We start from the raw sequence: 16,438 nt of genomic DNA on the forward strand, positions 1-16,438 counted from the left end.
GTCTTGTTATTAGCTCAGTCATTGTATAAGGATATTAGGTCCATTGTCAACACCAAGAAGCAACCACTGCTCTACTTAGGAACATAGACATAGAGATATTATGAGATCTCATGATCAAGGTGGGTACAGGTCTTGTTATTAGCTCAGTCATTGTATTAGGGTATTAGGTCCAATGTCAACACCAAGAAGCAACCACTGCTCTACTTAGGAACATAGACATAGAGATATTAGGGGATCTCATGATCAAGGTGGGTATAGGTCTTGTTATTAGCTCAGTCATTGTATCAGGGCATCACTGCCTTTCTTACAGAGCCCCTGATTGGTTGTTTACATGATATAATTAGCTGAGTAAACAATCGAAATGGAGCATAAAAGGGCATTTCGTGATCCAGTGCCTCACCCCCCACTTTTTTTTTAAAGTTGAGATTTTTATACCACTGGAAACCTCTGGCTACATAATGTACACAATATTTCTTGCAGATCAGTTCATTTAGTAAAAATATCGTCAAATTTGAATTACGTTCTGGTGTACATATGGAACAGTATAATACGCATAATCATGCATAACTCGCAAACGCAAAATCGGAATCAACTGACATTTTGGGAGTAAGCTTTACTTTTTCGTGGATGTCTATCAAAAAGATGGATGCTAGGATCACAAAATAATCCTTTAATTTAGATCTCTGAGCAATTTTAAGCTTAATCCCCTTAAGCTCTACTTGCTATTCTTATCTCATCTCTGATTGGCTCAGTACATGCCATATACCCTTCTTTGTAACCAATTAAATTAGCTGTTAGAGGTAGATAATTCAGCGGGTAGTGCCCATGGGGTTAAACGGGGTGATGAGATATGATATGATTTTAAGACAAATGTATAAAGCCTTGTATGTACATTTAGCACACACATGTAGGTGTGACAATTATGAGGGTATTCCATTTCCTGCTATCAGTAGCAAGTCTCTGGTGGTGCATATAGCTAGATGTGTCATATATTTGATGCAGTTTAGCATATATTTGAACCCTATCTGAACATTTCTTCCATTCATCATCATCCTTTGGATGCAGAGTATGTAGGTGACCACAAGATGCCTCCATGCACAATGTTCTTGGCAAAAGCAGCTGTCTGTTCTGCTTAAATCATTCCTTCATCAACTCTTTGTGAATCAGGTGAATAAAAATGGAAAAAAAAAAAAAAAAAAAAAACTCTTTGTGAATGAAGTCATGGACATACATGCACCTCTATTAAAGCCATATTGTAACATTTGCTGAGGAGAACGCCTTTTAATTCTGGTTTTTACACGATTGTAATGTACATTAGTCAATAAAGATACTCTGCAAAAATCAAGACTTTAGGTGCTGTATTTTTGTCAAAATCCCAGATTTTGAATAAAACGATGGAAGCAGTGTTTTATTATTACAATGGAAATATTAGTCAAACACGTATGCACAGTACGTACACGGCATGCGGGATACACATACACACACACACCCCAAGGATCATACCGTATTACAACCGCGGGAGTAACATGCATGCAATTTTCTATGCTTTACCGCACTTGTTCGGCTCAAAATTAAAAGGGGACATGTCTGACAGTAAATGCTAACATTTCATGGAAAATAAATACTAATCTTTTTTACAGAAATGTTATAATATGGCTTTAACCTACATATAACATGGGCATTCATTGATGTTTGTATTGCTTATTCTATATTTTGTGTTTTTGTTTATTTGGGGTAGGTGTAACAAACGGCATATATTGTGAGATTTGTGAGCAGTTCTATGGTTTTTATGAGTCTCAGTTTGCTGATACCATTGCTGATCACTGTATGTCCTTGAAACACCATCTGTATATAAAGGTAAGCTAGATACAGTAACCTGTATTATTTAAATCAAATGTGAAGGATAATCGTGGTTATTCTTAGTTCGTATTAGGCCAAAAAATAAGGTTTGTCTCAAAGCTTGCGTGCACGTTTGTAAAATTGCGCAATTTGAAGAAAAAGAAATGCAGAATTTTTTTTACTTTTTCCGGAAAAATTCGTAAAAATCAGATTTTTTTTCTCAAAATACCATAAAAATACCATTTGTTTTGCCTTATTAGTGCGATTTCAAATCAATTGTTGCCAGGTCAACTGATCGGGTATAACATATTAACTACAACAGGGGACTATGCCAGTTTTTATTTGATTTGGGCACAATGTTGCATGCCTCTGATTTCAGAAAGTGATTTAAAAGTTATTCTTGCTCTGAGCTAAAAGTGATCTCGTCTCTTGTGGTAAAGTGCCATAACCTGATTAAGGTAGCTGCCTGGGATACAACTCCCTTGCAGGAAAATAGCTCCTGCGTCAAACCAATCAGGTCTTTTCGTTTAAATCTTTTTTTTAAGATTTTTTATATTAGGGAATGTTACAAACACTGTAGTTTAAAATAGAAACATTAAATTGGAAAAAGCTGGTGAGAGAATTGAGATATTAATCTTACTTTTACCACCCCTGAAAGTTTGGTAGCCATAACACCTTCCCTGATGGCTAATAAAATCCTAGAATTAGGTTAATTTAGTTTTTCTAGAAAAAAATCAAGGAAATGCAAGAAAGTACCATCATTCCTTTTAGATATATACTTCACTGGATACTTCAGTAACACCAAGTTAGAAAATTTACCTGCTTTGAATTATTCTGTGATATATTAGCAGCAAAATGAAACTTAAAACTGTTATATACTTGCTATAAAGGAGAGAAAAAATCAGTTAAAAAAAAAAAATCTTTTTTTTTTTCAAAAGTTTTGGCAAGTAAAGTTTTCTCATCAATACTCACATCCCATATCATTTTCAAGGAATTCTGTGCAGGACACCATAGCCAGTAACCTCTATTCAAAAAGCATGGCTCAGAAGTTGATGTTGTATCATGGAGTAGGACTTTTTTTGTACCATCACACTGAAAGGTCATTCTATGCATGTAGAAACCTATTGGTGTTAAAACTGTGTACTCACAGATGAGCATGCTTGAGTTCCTAGTGTTGTGAATGACGGATTTCAGCATAGTGACAAATAACATATTACTGTAAACCAGTCGTATATGGGGAAACAGCTGAACACACCAAATTGTAAAATGTCGTCCTCTGCAATCAGTGTAATTAATTTAAAGGGATGGTTTATATTTAAAAATCAAAAGATGTTTGAAGGCATTCCCATAACCCAATGGGGTTTCTGACCTTGGTATGTCTGGCTTTTGTACACATGTGGCACAGTTGACCATACCTTGCATTGGGATTGTGTGCAAATATCTGGTGTTTTCATCCTTTTATTTAACATTCAAAACATTGAGACTTGTGAATAAAATGAATGCAGTGGGACAATATGAATGTTTTCTGTAAGAAATTCAAATATGGGTTATAAGTCTCAACAATTAGCTTGTTGGCTGCAGTTTTAAAATGACCATTTTGTGTGTGTGTGGCAATGGGGACTTTGCCTTTAAAATTTATATTGATCAACTTTCCCAATCATATAGTGCACTGTAGGAATGCCTTTAAGCCTCCTCTGATATTAAATTAGCCACCTCCCATGATAAAAGTTCCTTTGTTGAATTTTCTAGTGATAACTAAGTGCTCCTTTTTCAATGCATATGTAAGTAACTCTTCCAATCTGTGGTGATTTTGACAGAAACACTATACCTAAGGTTATTCATAATTTTGACTTTACTTTCATTGCTTTAATAAGTGTCCTGTAAAAGTGACTGCCTTTAGCACCCTGTAGCACACAAGGCACTAATTAAGGCAAATATGGTAAAGATTAGTTTAGTTTAATTTAATTACTAAACCAGTAGAATATTAGGTAAAAGGTGTAAAACTCAACCTACTGATGTTTCATCCATGATGATTTATAATTATTTGGGGTTCATCATTTTGAGCAAATCACAAAAGATATTTTATTGAATTAATATTTGTTTTACATTGTAGCTTTACCACTTGAAGAACAATTTGGAACTTCCAACATGGTTGCAAAACCACCATTTGATTCGAGACCGAGCAAGAGTCTTCAGAGAAAGAAATTTCCCATCAGGCAAAACATGGCAGCAGCCAGAATCAGCGTGCACAAAAACGGGGTAAAATGAAAGAAAGGAGAGGGCAAAATGATGGGTATGGGAGACAGGACAGTGATTGGACAGAGGAACGGGACAGGAACAGACGGAATGACAGATGGGACGATTGGGACAAAAGAAGGCGGGACATCAGTGGTGGTAGTCAATGGCATAGACATGAATCAGATAGTGATAAACAACGGCAAAGATATGCTTATGATGATGAAAGAAATATCCGTACATATGATACTGAAAAGAGTCATCCTAGGAGGGAATGGTACCGATCACAGATGACAGATAAGCCCGAAAGGAGTAAAGATCGGTATGAATATGACTATGCATCAAGCAGGTGTACCCATGATGAAATGGGGTACTCCAGTTATGGTAAAGCACCTATCAAAAGATATGATACTATGGTGACTGATGTTAGTTCCTCTAAGGGTATGATCAAAGGGGGCGCTCTACTGATGTTGATTATCAACGAGATACATCATCACATGGTAGTAGCACCTACCAGGATTATAACGCTGGAGACAGTAGTTACTCATATCCAGAAGGTAGTGGTAGGGCATATGAAGAATATCAAATGTTGAGAACACAAGACCGTTCATACCAGAGGTATGGGGATATGGAATCAAGGACTGGGGGACAAGGGGCAAGTACACAGGGCAGTTCATACCAGAGGTATGGGGATATGACATCAAGGACTGGGAGAAAAAGGACAAGTTCACAGGACAGTGCATACCAGAGCAGGTATGAGGATATGGAATCAAGGACTGGAGGACAACGGGCAAGTACACAGGACAGTGCATACCAGAGGTATAGGGATAGTGAATCAAGGACTGGGGGGCAAGGGGCAAGTACACAAGACAGTGTGTACCATGAGTATGGGGATATGGCATCAAGAACTGGGAGAAAAGGGGCAAGTACACAGGACAGTGCATACCAGAGGTATAGGGATAGTGAATCAAGGACGGGGGGGCAAGGGGCAAGTACACAAGACGGTGTGTACCATGAGTATGGGGATATGACATCAAGAACTGGGAGAAAAGGGGCTAGTACACAGGACAGTGCGTACCAGGAGTATGAACGACAAGGAATAAGTACACAGGATAGGGCATACCAGGAATATTGGTCAAGGGACAGTTACTGAAGGTAATACATACCAGGGTTATGGGGGTAATAAGACCATCAATGAGTGGGGGAGGAATATGAGTACTGGTAATCAAGGAGAACAGTCTGCAGATATCGTAGACGTAGTGGATATGGATATTGAATAGAGTTGGGGATGAAATCAAAACTCGACTGGTGGTTCTGTTCAATTTCTATTCTAAACAATGGAAACCAGACAGAACATGCGGATATAGTTTGGTAGATTAGGTACGAGTTTGATGTACTTGTCAAGTGGACATGATCTGATATTTTATTTTGTTCATTTTCATAATAATTATGTAAATTGATGGGGTTGACAGAGAGAGGAAAGCAGATTGAAATATTAATCGTGAATATCTGCGCTATTGGATTAGTTATGTAGATAAGATCCAGGACCTTCTATGATTCTCTTGGTCGGGCTGACGTCACAAAGGGGAAATAGCCTTTGTAAAACCAGTGTGCGCATGTCCAGCGCATGTGCAGTTCCCCGTTCTCGAGCTGGTGGTGGCTATGCGCGCGCTTGTGCAAAGGGGACAATGTTCCCGGATGTTAAAATTATAGGCCCAAGGTGAACTCAAAACCATGACTATTTCTCGAGGCGTAGCCGAGGGGCATAGCCTTGGTTTTGAAATCACGGTAGGCCTATCATTTTAATCATGCCCCGAATAAAAAGCAGTCGATATTTGTTTTATATACCAAATCTTAAGATTCTTGTCATCTGTTTGGTTAAAAGCATCGATTTCGGGAAGAGAAAGTAATAGTTTCAATGCGAACAGCACAGATTACAATCTGTGATTTCTGCGTAATTATAGCGGGCTAAAACATTAACATGTGCGTAATATCATTTTACGCTGGGAACAAAGCACATGCAGAACTATGCCCGGGGAATAGCATCAAAACAATGCCCACGTTTTTAACCAATCAGATGGCGGGAATCTTTAGATCAGGTATATAATATAAAAATATTGACTGCTATGAGGGGCACAGTTAAAATTATGGGCCGAAGGTGATGTCAAAACCATGACTATGCCTGAAACGAAAACACAGAACAGCAATACACACTTGTTTCAGAGTTAATTTTTCTGCAATTCTTTTTTCTGTATTAATCATTGTGTATTGCTGTTCTGTGTTTTTGTTGCTTTTACGAGGGGGTATCCAAAAAAAAAAAAAGTAAACATACTTATGAGACCATTTTTTGACCATAATGTACATAAGGGAACAAACCAAAAGATCGATGACGTCCTATAAACATAACTAGTTTTGTTTCTCAGCCGACCCCTTCCCTCCCTGCCAGAAACGTAATAATGAAATGTTGAAAATTTTGACATAATAATAAAAAGGACACATTCTTCAGATCGATGTTTTTGTACAAACGTAATCGAGCATTTTACCCCCTCCCCCCTAAACGAAACTAGGACGTCATCGATCTTTTGGTTTTGTTCCCTAACGACCAGTGATTACACTGACAAAATTTCATCGGTATAGCTCTTTCACTTCTGGGTGATGTCAAAAACTTTTGGATACCCCCTCGTATAAGGTGCTTTGTGCTCTGTGGAGTGCCCTATAAGTACTGTGTAATAATAATAACAATTGACATTTCTAACACCGTGCCTAATCACTATGAAATAAAGTCACTGAAAAAAGCACTGACATCTGAAATGAACACTGAAATAATCTCGAAAGCACCACAGAAAATTTACTCATTTCAGTGGGATTGGTGAGATTTGGCATGATTAGTATCCAAGGTCATTCCACTAATCACACTGAAACTCGCTAATCCCACTGAAATGATCAAATTTTCAGTAGTGTTTCAGTGATACTCTTTTTAGTGTTCATTTCAGATTTCTGTCCTTTTCCGTTCATAAGACTGCATCAATCTTTAATTTGTTCCCTTAGTTTCATTTTGGTATACAACGTAATATATAAATCAAAACAAATTTGCACAGAAGCAATAATACCTCTCCTCACTGAGAGTTACTGACGTCAAAAAACGTCTTTGCACACGCGCGGGAGCATTTTGATTATGCTGCCTTTACATACAAGAATATTATGGTGTGATTCCGAGAACTTAGCACACAAGTCTGTGTAACCTAAAACATGCAGTGAAGTCACTACCAAACTTGGGTGATAATAACTATTAACATAGCTGTAAGGTCCACAACTTAATAAGTCCCCCCCCCCCTAAATACTTTTTTAAGATAAATCGAACAATACTTGACAAAATGCAATCATGTAAAAGGTTGGGTAGCCTTTTTTTTTTACATATGGCCCAAATTATAGCATCACATATCATTGCGTTCAGTCACAAAAGAGACTGTTTTAAACAGTGTTCAAAGTTGCATCTGAGTCCATAGGGGTCAACTCTCAAACAATACAGTAGACCAGGTCTATTCATGTGTTTGTTAAAGAAAACCTGACTGCTATGGACTCAGGTGCAACTTTTAAAGCAGCCTCTTTTCTTACACAATTAAAAATATTATTGTGACTGAAGGCAATGATGTGTGATGCTATAAATTGGTCAACATGTGTAAAACAAATATGGCCATACACACCTGTTTACATTTTTACATTTCGTAAAATATTTTTGGACTTATTTTAAACAGTATTAGGGGGAACTTATAAGTTGCACATTATGAATACAGTATTGGACACAATGAGCACCATGATAATTTTATGGGTTTTTTTTTTATGTGAACAATTATATTAATAAACTGTTGAGCTAGAGGAGAAGCTCTTTATGAACATGTTGTCTTCGTTTTTGTTTTGTGTTTGTCCAGTTTAAGGATGATGGTATGCTCAACAACATCATGCACTTTTTCTATCAAAATATAGAATTGGTATTGGTCATAAGCAAGATTAGACCAACCAATTGCATTATGTACCCACCCCTGATCTTTTAATTGATAGAATTCAGTCTAAACTATTATTAACATCAATCTAATTGTTTCTATTTATGAATAAGATATTAAGGTATATATTTCAGCCCGAAAAACAAAAACAAAGTTCGTAATTAACTGCTTAATTAGCACTTAATTTCTTAACGAAGCGCTCATATTAGCCTGTAATGTAATGAGATAAATTTGAATTTGGCGTGTTTAGACAACTCGAGAAGGCAAATTATAACAATTAGGTAAACAAAAAACAATTCCTGTTACGCACGGTAACATGATCTGGAGATCATGTGCTCCAAAGCACGGATACATTTCAATTTTTTTAATTCGCCACCCCTTATTATTGTGAATTAATATCATGGCTGTCACCTTTGTTTTAAAATGTTGCACGAAAATCTAGTAGAAAAGCCATGATGGCCTCTCTACTTGATCGCTTGAAGTCGGTATAATATCACATTTATAACTATAATGTATTAAACAATATTTGTTTGTATACAATTTGGTTTTAAGGCACTTTTATGAATAAATAATAAGAAGATTACTTCATTCAAGATTACTTCGCTCTTCATTATCATGGGCAACTCACTTAATACCGTAATCCCGGGGGCTGGAGCACTCAACTTTAGAAGTGACGGTGTGCCTGTCAATACGCTGGCGAATTGACATAAAAAATCGGATTAACTACCATAGCAATGAGGGAAAACAATTTTGAATATATCGCGCTGCACTACAAGCAGGTTGAACTCATCACCTGTGTATGTCTGCAATCATAGATTGAATACAATACCGGTCTTTTCAAAGATACCAATCTTACAGGTGCGAGTGATCAGCATGATATGGTTCAATGCAGAGGTACCACGTGAACGTACCAGTGCAGCGCGGTATATTCAAAAATTGTTTTCACCTATTGCTAGGGTAGTTAATCTGATTATTACATAACTTCGCCAGCGATAGGCCTCCTTTTTCAAGTCGAATATACCCGATGACCCCTTTTCAAAAGGTTATACCCGATGACACCCCTTTTTTCAGGTGCGGCTACCCAATATCCCCCTTTTCTAGAATTGTTATCATCAAAATGCCATATATGCGGTCACTTTCAAGTACACGTTATTTCAGCAAACTTGTAGTGGAAATTTAGAACAAGAAAATATAGAATTTTGCTCCATTTTTCAAAATTTTATACCCAATGACCACTCTTTTTTCAAAATATTATACCCAATGACCCCCTTTTTCATTTTGTTTGTACCCAATGAGCCCCCCCCCCCCTTTTTTTAAACAATGTTTTTAAAACAACGGTAGGCACATACCAGTCACTTCTAAAGTTGTATGACCCCCTCCATCAACAATATAAGATACTTATATGTGTTTTTGTTTCTGATTATCTATGCCCGTGTTATCTATGCCCGTGGAACGGTGGCATAGATATTGTATTTGTTGTGTTTAGTCTTCGGCTTCTCCTTCTCCTCCTCCTTCTTCTTAAGACCACTTCTTTGCCCTCCTCTAGCTCAAGAACCAAAGAAGCCTCGGGGCCCATACTTGGTACAATGATGGCCCATGACCCCTAGATACATCCTAGGGTACCCCCTGACCCCAAAGGTCAAAGGTCATGGGCTACAGGGGGCAATATGTGTAAAATTTCAAACAGCTCTAACTCAAAAACTATAGCGCCCTCAGGGTTCATACTTGGTACAATGATGGCTTATGACCCTAGAAGTATGCTATGCTAGCCACAACCCCAGAGGTCAAAGTTCATATGCTTTAAAAAGCAAAATAGGTACGACCGGTTAACACAGTGTATCGCAATAGATAGAATTTTGGTAGCTACCTGTATTTGCAATGATGAAGGCTTCAAATATACGTCACGACGTACAATGGGGTTAAGAGCTTAACCGCTTAAAGGGGAAAAAATTTTTTGGGATTAAAGGGGTATTCTCCAGTCTGGTGGTGTTTCAGAGAGAATGAGGGTCTGATGGAGTATAAGAGAGAGTGATGGCTTGGTGGGGTATTAGAGAGAGTATGGGGCCAGCCTGGTGGAGTTTTAGAGCGAGTGAGTGTCTGGTGGAGTATAAGAGAGAGTGGGGGTCTGCTGGGGTATAAGAGAGAGTGAAGGTTTGGAAGGGTATTAGAGAGAGTGTGGGCCAGTCTGGTGGTGTTTTAGAGAGAGTGAGTGTATAGTGGGGTATAAGAGAGAGTGAAGGCTTGGTGGGGTATTAGAGAGAGTGTGGGCCAGTCTGGTGGTGTTTTAGAGAGAGTGAGTGTATAGTGGGGTATAAGAGAGAGTGAAGGCTTGGTGGGGTATTAGAGAGAGTATGGTCCAGTCTGGTGGTGTTTTAGAGAGAGTGACTGTATAGTGGGGTATAAGAGAGAGTGAAGGCTTGGTGGGGTATTAGAGAGAGTAGGTCCAGCCTGGTGGTGTTTTAGAGCGAATGAGTGTCTGGTGGAGTATAAGAGAGAATGAGGGTCTGGTGGGGTATTAGAGAGAGTATGGTCCAGTCTGGTGGTGTTTTAGAGCGATTGATGGTCTGATGGGGTATAAGAGAGAGTGAAGGCATGGTGGGGTATTAGAGAGAGTAGGGCCCGTCTGGTGGTGTTTTAGAGCGAGTGAGTGTCTGGTGGAGTATAAGAGAGTGATGGTCTGGTGGGGTGTTAGAGAGAGTGTGGGCCACGGGCATAGATATTCGTGTTTGGTCAAACACAACTGTGGTTTCTAGTTTAGTTCTTCTTTTCATGACATTGCGTGACAATGTACGAAGTTGAATGGGAAAATAAGAAAACAAATAATGAATTACGTTCATACATTTAAAGTCATTTTTAATAGAGCAAGGAATTCAAAACTCTAAATTACTACGGGCTGCTACAGACCTTCTACCAAAAGACTATGGTTTTTACAAAAATTATGCTCTCACATTATGCGACAAAGCATCTCACTTATTTATTATTGTCCCTTGCTATGAAAGTCTCTACCTTATACCAGCTCGGATTCTGAGCCTTGATATGAGTCCTCAATAAAGTTGTCATGTTAAAAACAAACTATGAAAACCATGACCTACCCTGTCTGAGCTGTTCTAGAATGATGTGCCTGGACGGTGAATCCCCTTCCTCGGCTGGCAGTGGTCACTAAATATTTCGCGATCAGAGGGGATGGGCAGTCTCAGGAGCTGTGGTGATCAAATGGTTTATGCATGGTGTGTGCCTTAGTAGATTGGACTTACATTAAATTACGAGGGCTCTGATTAAGAGCTACATTATACCTGTATCGATTTTGTATTAAAGTGACCCCTCGGGGTATAAAATGTCCACACTTTTTAAGAATAAGTCGATTTCTGTGTACTACAGAGCAAATACAAACTGCCAGTATCTAATGGAGTAGCATAATCAAGATAATTCTACGACTGCAATAAATGACTAGAAACTCGTGTTATTTGATATGATGTATTTTAATGTAGGCCTATTGCTTCCATAATAACAAGGATTTGTACTTATAAATTTCATAACCTCATCCATATTATTTTAAACTATTTGGGATTTTGGGATCCTTACGACGGCAGGAAAGAGAAATGTTGCCCCTGTACATACAGACAGACTATATCAAAATGCAAAATGCTTATATAATGAATGACAAAGATAAAAAGACTAGTTTGCGTCTGACGTCACTGTCAATCAAATTCTCGACGATCCTTGATTGGCTAATAGCACGTATAATAAATAAAGGAAGGTCGATTCATCTGGCTGGTGCCGATCGGAGAAAAGGAATAGCAATGAAAAATTACGACAAAAAAAACACAACTTTTCTAGGCATTGTTGACATGGTGCCTTCGCTAAAGAAAGTTTCCTACTATTAAGACCTAACTTTTGAGATGGTTTGTATGTTTAAAGGGGGTTCGAAACGATGTTTCTGGAAAACAGAAACTGAATTTAGAACCATTTGAATAGATTGAATAAGTTAAGCTAAATACACTGAGCAAAATAGTTTTTGTTTGAAGGAAATCGGACATACGGTTGTCAAGATATACATGTTTTTAGTTTCTTTGTATTCTATTGTTTTTGCCAATATATTGATGAAGTTAATGAGGAAAATTGGCATAATTTGCTCATGAATATTCATGTTTGCTAATATTATACCAATATCTTATGAATAAACCTTCATACTACTTTTATTTTATATGATTTTGACATGAAACTTTGCCAATGTGTTTCTACGGCCTAAAACATTAACATGTGATTTTCCCGCCCATCTAATTTGCATATTTGCATAATTAATTAGCATTATACTTAAAGCTAATTAATTATGCAAATATGCAAATTAGATGGGGGAAAATCACATGTTAAAGGTTTAGGTCATAGAGACACATTGGCAAAGTTTCAGGTCAAAATTTTAAAGGTAAAAGTAGTATGAAGGTTTATTCATAAAATATTGGCAAAAATTAATATTAATGAGCACATTTTGCCAATTTTCCTCATTAACTTCATCAATATATTGGCAAAAACAATAGAATACAAAGAATCTTTCAACAGCAATATCTCAAAAACCGTTTGTCCGATTTGGCTCAAATTTTGGAATTAAGATTATTTTGCATATCTCTCTGCAACAAGTCTATTTTAATCTCAATCAGAGCAACTTGATTTTGCCTTTCGTACCACCTTAAGGTGCAAAATTAACAATAAGGCGCCCGGTTTTACCGCCGTGTTCAGCAACTCATATATCACGACACTTGTAAACAAACCGTGCTCGGAGTTTGATTGACAGATGACGTCAGACGCAAACTAGTCTTTTATTTTGTCTTTCATTATACCAATCAAATGTGATGTTTAAGATTGTTTAACTGCTGGGTAACAATCCTGTTGATACAGACTGTATACTGGAAAGTTAATGAAACCATTGTGACGCAATAAAGAAAATTTCCCAAAATAATTGTCAATTTTTTTGTTTTTATGTCCTGCATAAAAATACTTATCTCTTTCTTTGTCTAAGGTATCGTACTGCTCCCTATTCCAGAAAAATACTGCACTAATATTTTGGACTAAAAATATTATCCTGTTTTGCCAAATGAAACATAGCTAAATCCTAATCCTTTAGTTAGTTTTAACTGTCAATGAAGTCAAATTTGAATACTTGGTCAATTTTTGGAATTTTTGTATGCTGTGACAATCAAGCCTAAAGACTTTTGCATTCCAATTTTTGGAAAACACATTTTCATATCCAATTATCAACAATAACATACAATATTAAAATTATGAGCTAACTCTTAGCCTATACTCAAGATTATGAGTGCTTAGACTTTTATTTATTTATTTATTTATTTATTACACTTTATCACTGGCACAGAATTACAAAATAATATATAATATTGCACATAAGTTACATCAAAAATTACACATTTTTGATTTTTTTTGATTTTTTACATCAAAATTACACACTTGTGCCAAGTCTTAGAATTTTGCGACTACACTTGTTAGAATATTTCATGTTTCTGGCCCATAAAAATTTGACTTTTATTGCCACTTAGAACTAAAGGATTAAGATTTAGCTATGTTTCATTTGACAAAACAAGAAAGCATTTTTTTTAATTTCAATAAAGATTAGTGCTGTATTTTTCTGGAATCAGGATTAGGCAAAATGGTAATGTTATCAAGCTGTCGCACAAAAGCGGCAAAATTAGCAACAATTACACTGATTTGGTCACAATCAAAGGTAAATGTGTGGTTTTTAAAATTTAAAAAGAAATCCTGCTGATAATAATATTCAATTTTCTAACATCTTTTTGCACATTAGTGTAAATTGGTCCCTCAAAATCCCAATTCTGGAGACATTTTCACTGAATTCCATTTTATCTTTACAAATAGAAACATACATTTTGTCAACCTTTCTGGTTTTAATGAAAATTCGTTTAGAAAGCATAGTGAAAACATGGTTGTTCACAAACTTATTATAATTATTGTCTGGATAAATGCCCAAACTTGGCACCAGACCAAAAGTATCTGTTCATACGCCAAATTGGCACCAAACCAAACACAGCCATTTGTGGTTCCATCGGATTTACACTTCAGTATAAGCCCAATCGCCATTATAACTTCCTGGTTTTGAGAGCAGTTTTGGGACACTTTGACCTCTGACATATCGGGGAAATTGCTGTAATTATTATTAATTTATTTATTATGGTCATAATAATATCATAAAAATATTTGAATAATTAATTTATTTAATAATAATATTTATTGTGTTTGTTTTCATTCTTTTAAAACATTTTAGATTATGTTTTGAACGCACAAAGCGATTGTTTCTGAATTTTCCTAATAGGTCAGAGGGCAAAGTGTCCCCAAAACTGCAAAAACTGTCCCACAATGCATTGCAAACTTCCATTGCCGATTGGGCTTATTGGGGTGGCCTGTATTTTGGGCTGTTAAAGCCATAATGTATGATTTCGGTCAGCCAAAAATTATTACATAATATTAGTAATAGCTGTCAAAGAAGCCGAAATATAAATGAGGTAAAATTTAAAAAAAAAGCTTAACTGTGGAGCTCTGTGGGGGAACTGGCAAACACGGGATCCTCGGTTTTATTATAAAAACTTTAATAAATCTTACAGCACTTCTGGCTTGGTCTTTTATAAAATGGTATTAAGGGCCTCGCTGTTGAGCAAATCACACATTATGGTTTTAAAAGGGCACATCGTGATCCACACCTTCATTCTTCTCCTTACTAAAAATTAAGATTTACAGATAGTTATGGAAAGATGCCAAGAAATAAACTAACAACAGTGGGATAAAATAAGACGTAAAACATATGAAGAGCGAAGATGCACAAGGCAATATTCACCATTTTCAAACTTTATGCATTAAGGACACCAACATCTGATGCTCTATAATGCTAGCTTTTAAGTGACACCCTACTTTAAAAAAAAATCAATGTATATTTTCGAAACTATGATAAAAAACACCCAGCACAAATTTTCTTTATATTTGACATGTTATATTTGCATAATGGTCAACGTATCTCAAAACAAATGAGATAGATATATCGCTTTTTAAATCTGAACTCTTCATAACGGAGATCCATACCAGTTGTACACGTAAAGTTTCATACAAGTTGCATACGCATCACTCTGAAAAGCCATCAAAAGGCCTTGAGTTCAAATCCTCAAACATTATAGTATTTTCATAATACATAAAATAAAACAATACAAATAACATTAATACGAAATCGCTATAGATGAGTTGACCTCAATGTCTATCAACAAAGGCAAGGGACTGGTATATCGATATGCTTGAGTGAACCTATGCAACCAGTGTTCAATAGCTTTATTGTGATGTGGCGGGAGTTTTAAAAACACGAACCCTGAACAAAATGGGATGAGTGCGCATACTGCCAGGCAGAAAACAATGGATATTGTGGTGATGTGTGCGCATACTGCCAGGCATTGACGTCAACTTATCTATACTGAAGAGAATAGGACAGCAAGGCTATTAATGCCTGATTTCCTAAATAACATATGTTACATGAAACATGAAATGACAATACCTATACGACAAGAAAAGGACGGAATATTATGCATGTCGTAAAGGACATGTTAATCCAAAGACGGAATGTGCATGTCGTAAAAATATATCAAACCACATTCTTATAACCATGATATCAATATGATATTAACTACATTCCTAATATCTGGTAAAAAAATACAGAATTAAACTCCAACAACATGACAACCCAGTAAATATTTAAAGGGTGCGCTGAGATATGTACAAGTTGCGCCCTTGCTTACACATTGCCCTAAAAAGCTATAAACTGGCGAAGTTTAAACCTTCAACATGCAGTAAAGAAATAGTTATTTCAGTTCATTGTATAAAAATATATAAATATAAAAGCCACAAAAATATACAAATTACATCAATACGTAATTGCCAAAATGACAGCAGGGCTCTATAAACATCATGGTAAATAATGAAATCGTAAAGGACATGCTAATCCAAAGACGAAATATGCATGCCGTAAAAATATATCAAAACCACATTATAATTTTGTGACTTTGATATCAACTACATTTCACATCTACATTTCACAATATTTATTACATTTCACTACAAAATTAAACTTCAGTAACAACCCAGTAAATCTTTAACGGTGTGCTGAGAAGAAAAAAACTACCATGATGCAGTCATGTCTACAGTAGAATTCATCTCGACCTTTGCAGGACTTAAACCCCATTAAAAGCTATTAAACCAAGATAACACTCATTGAAGCAGCTCAACTGATTAAATCAGATCTTCTCTGGTTGGGTACAAGTGTCTGTTTTCAATGTGCGACATCGCAATAAAGCTGGTAT

General features: G+C 36.5%; 1 long non-coding RNA gene across 1 annotated transcript; it reads left to right on the top strand.

Moving 5' to 3' along the window:
* Nucleotides 1-3,965, top strand: LOC140137917 (uncharacterized). The gene is made up of 3 exons (XR_011856924.1): nt 1-119; nt 1,739-1,857; nt 3,953-3,965. It is a non-coding gene; the product is annotated as an uncharacterized lncRNA (long non-coding RNA).
* The last annotated feature ends 12,473 nt before the right edge of the window (nt 3,966-16,438 follow it).

The sequence above is a fragment of the Amphiura filiformis genome, chromosome 17, assembly GCF_039555335.1.
Source record: "Amphiura filiformis chromosome 17, Afil_fr2py, whole genome shotgun sequence".
Taxonomy (NCBI): Eukaryota; Metazoa; Echinodermata; class Ophiuroidea; order Amphilepidida; family Amphiuridae; genus Amphiura; species Amphiura filiformis.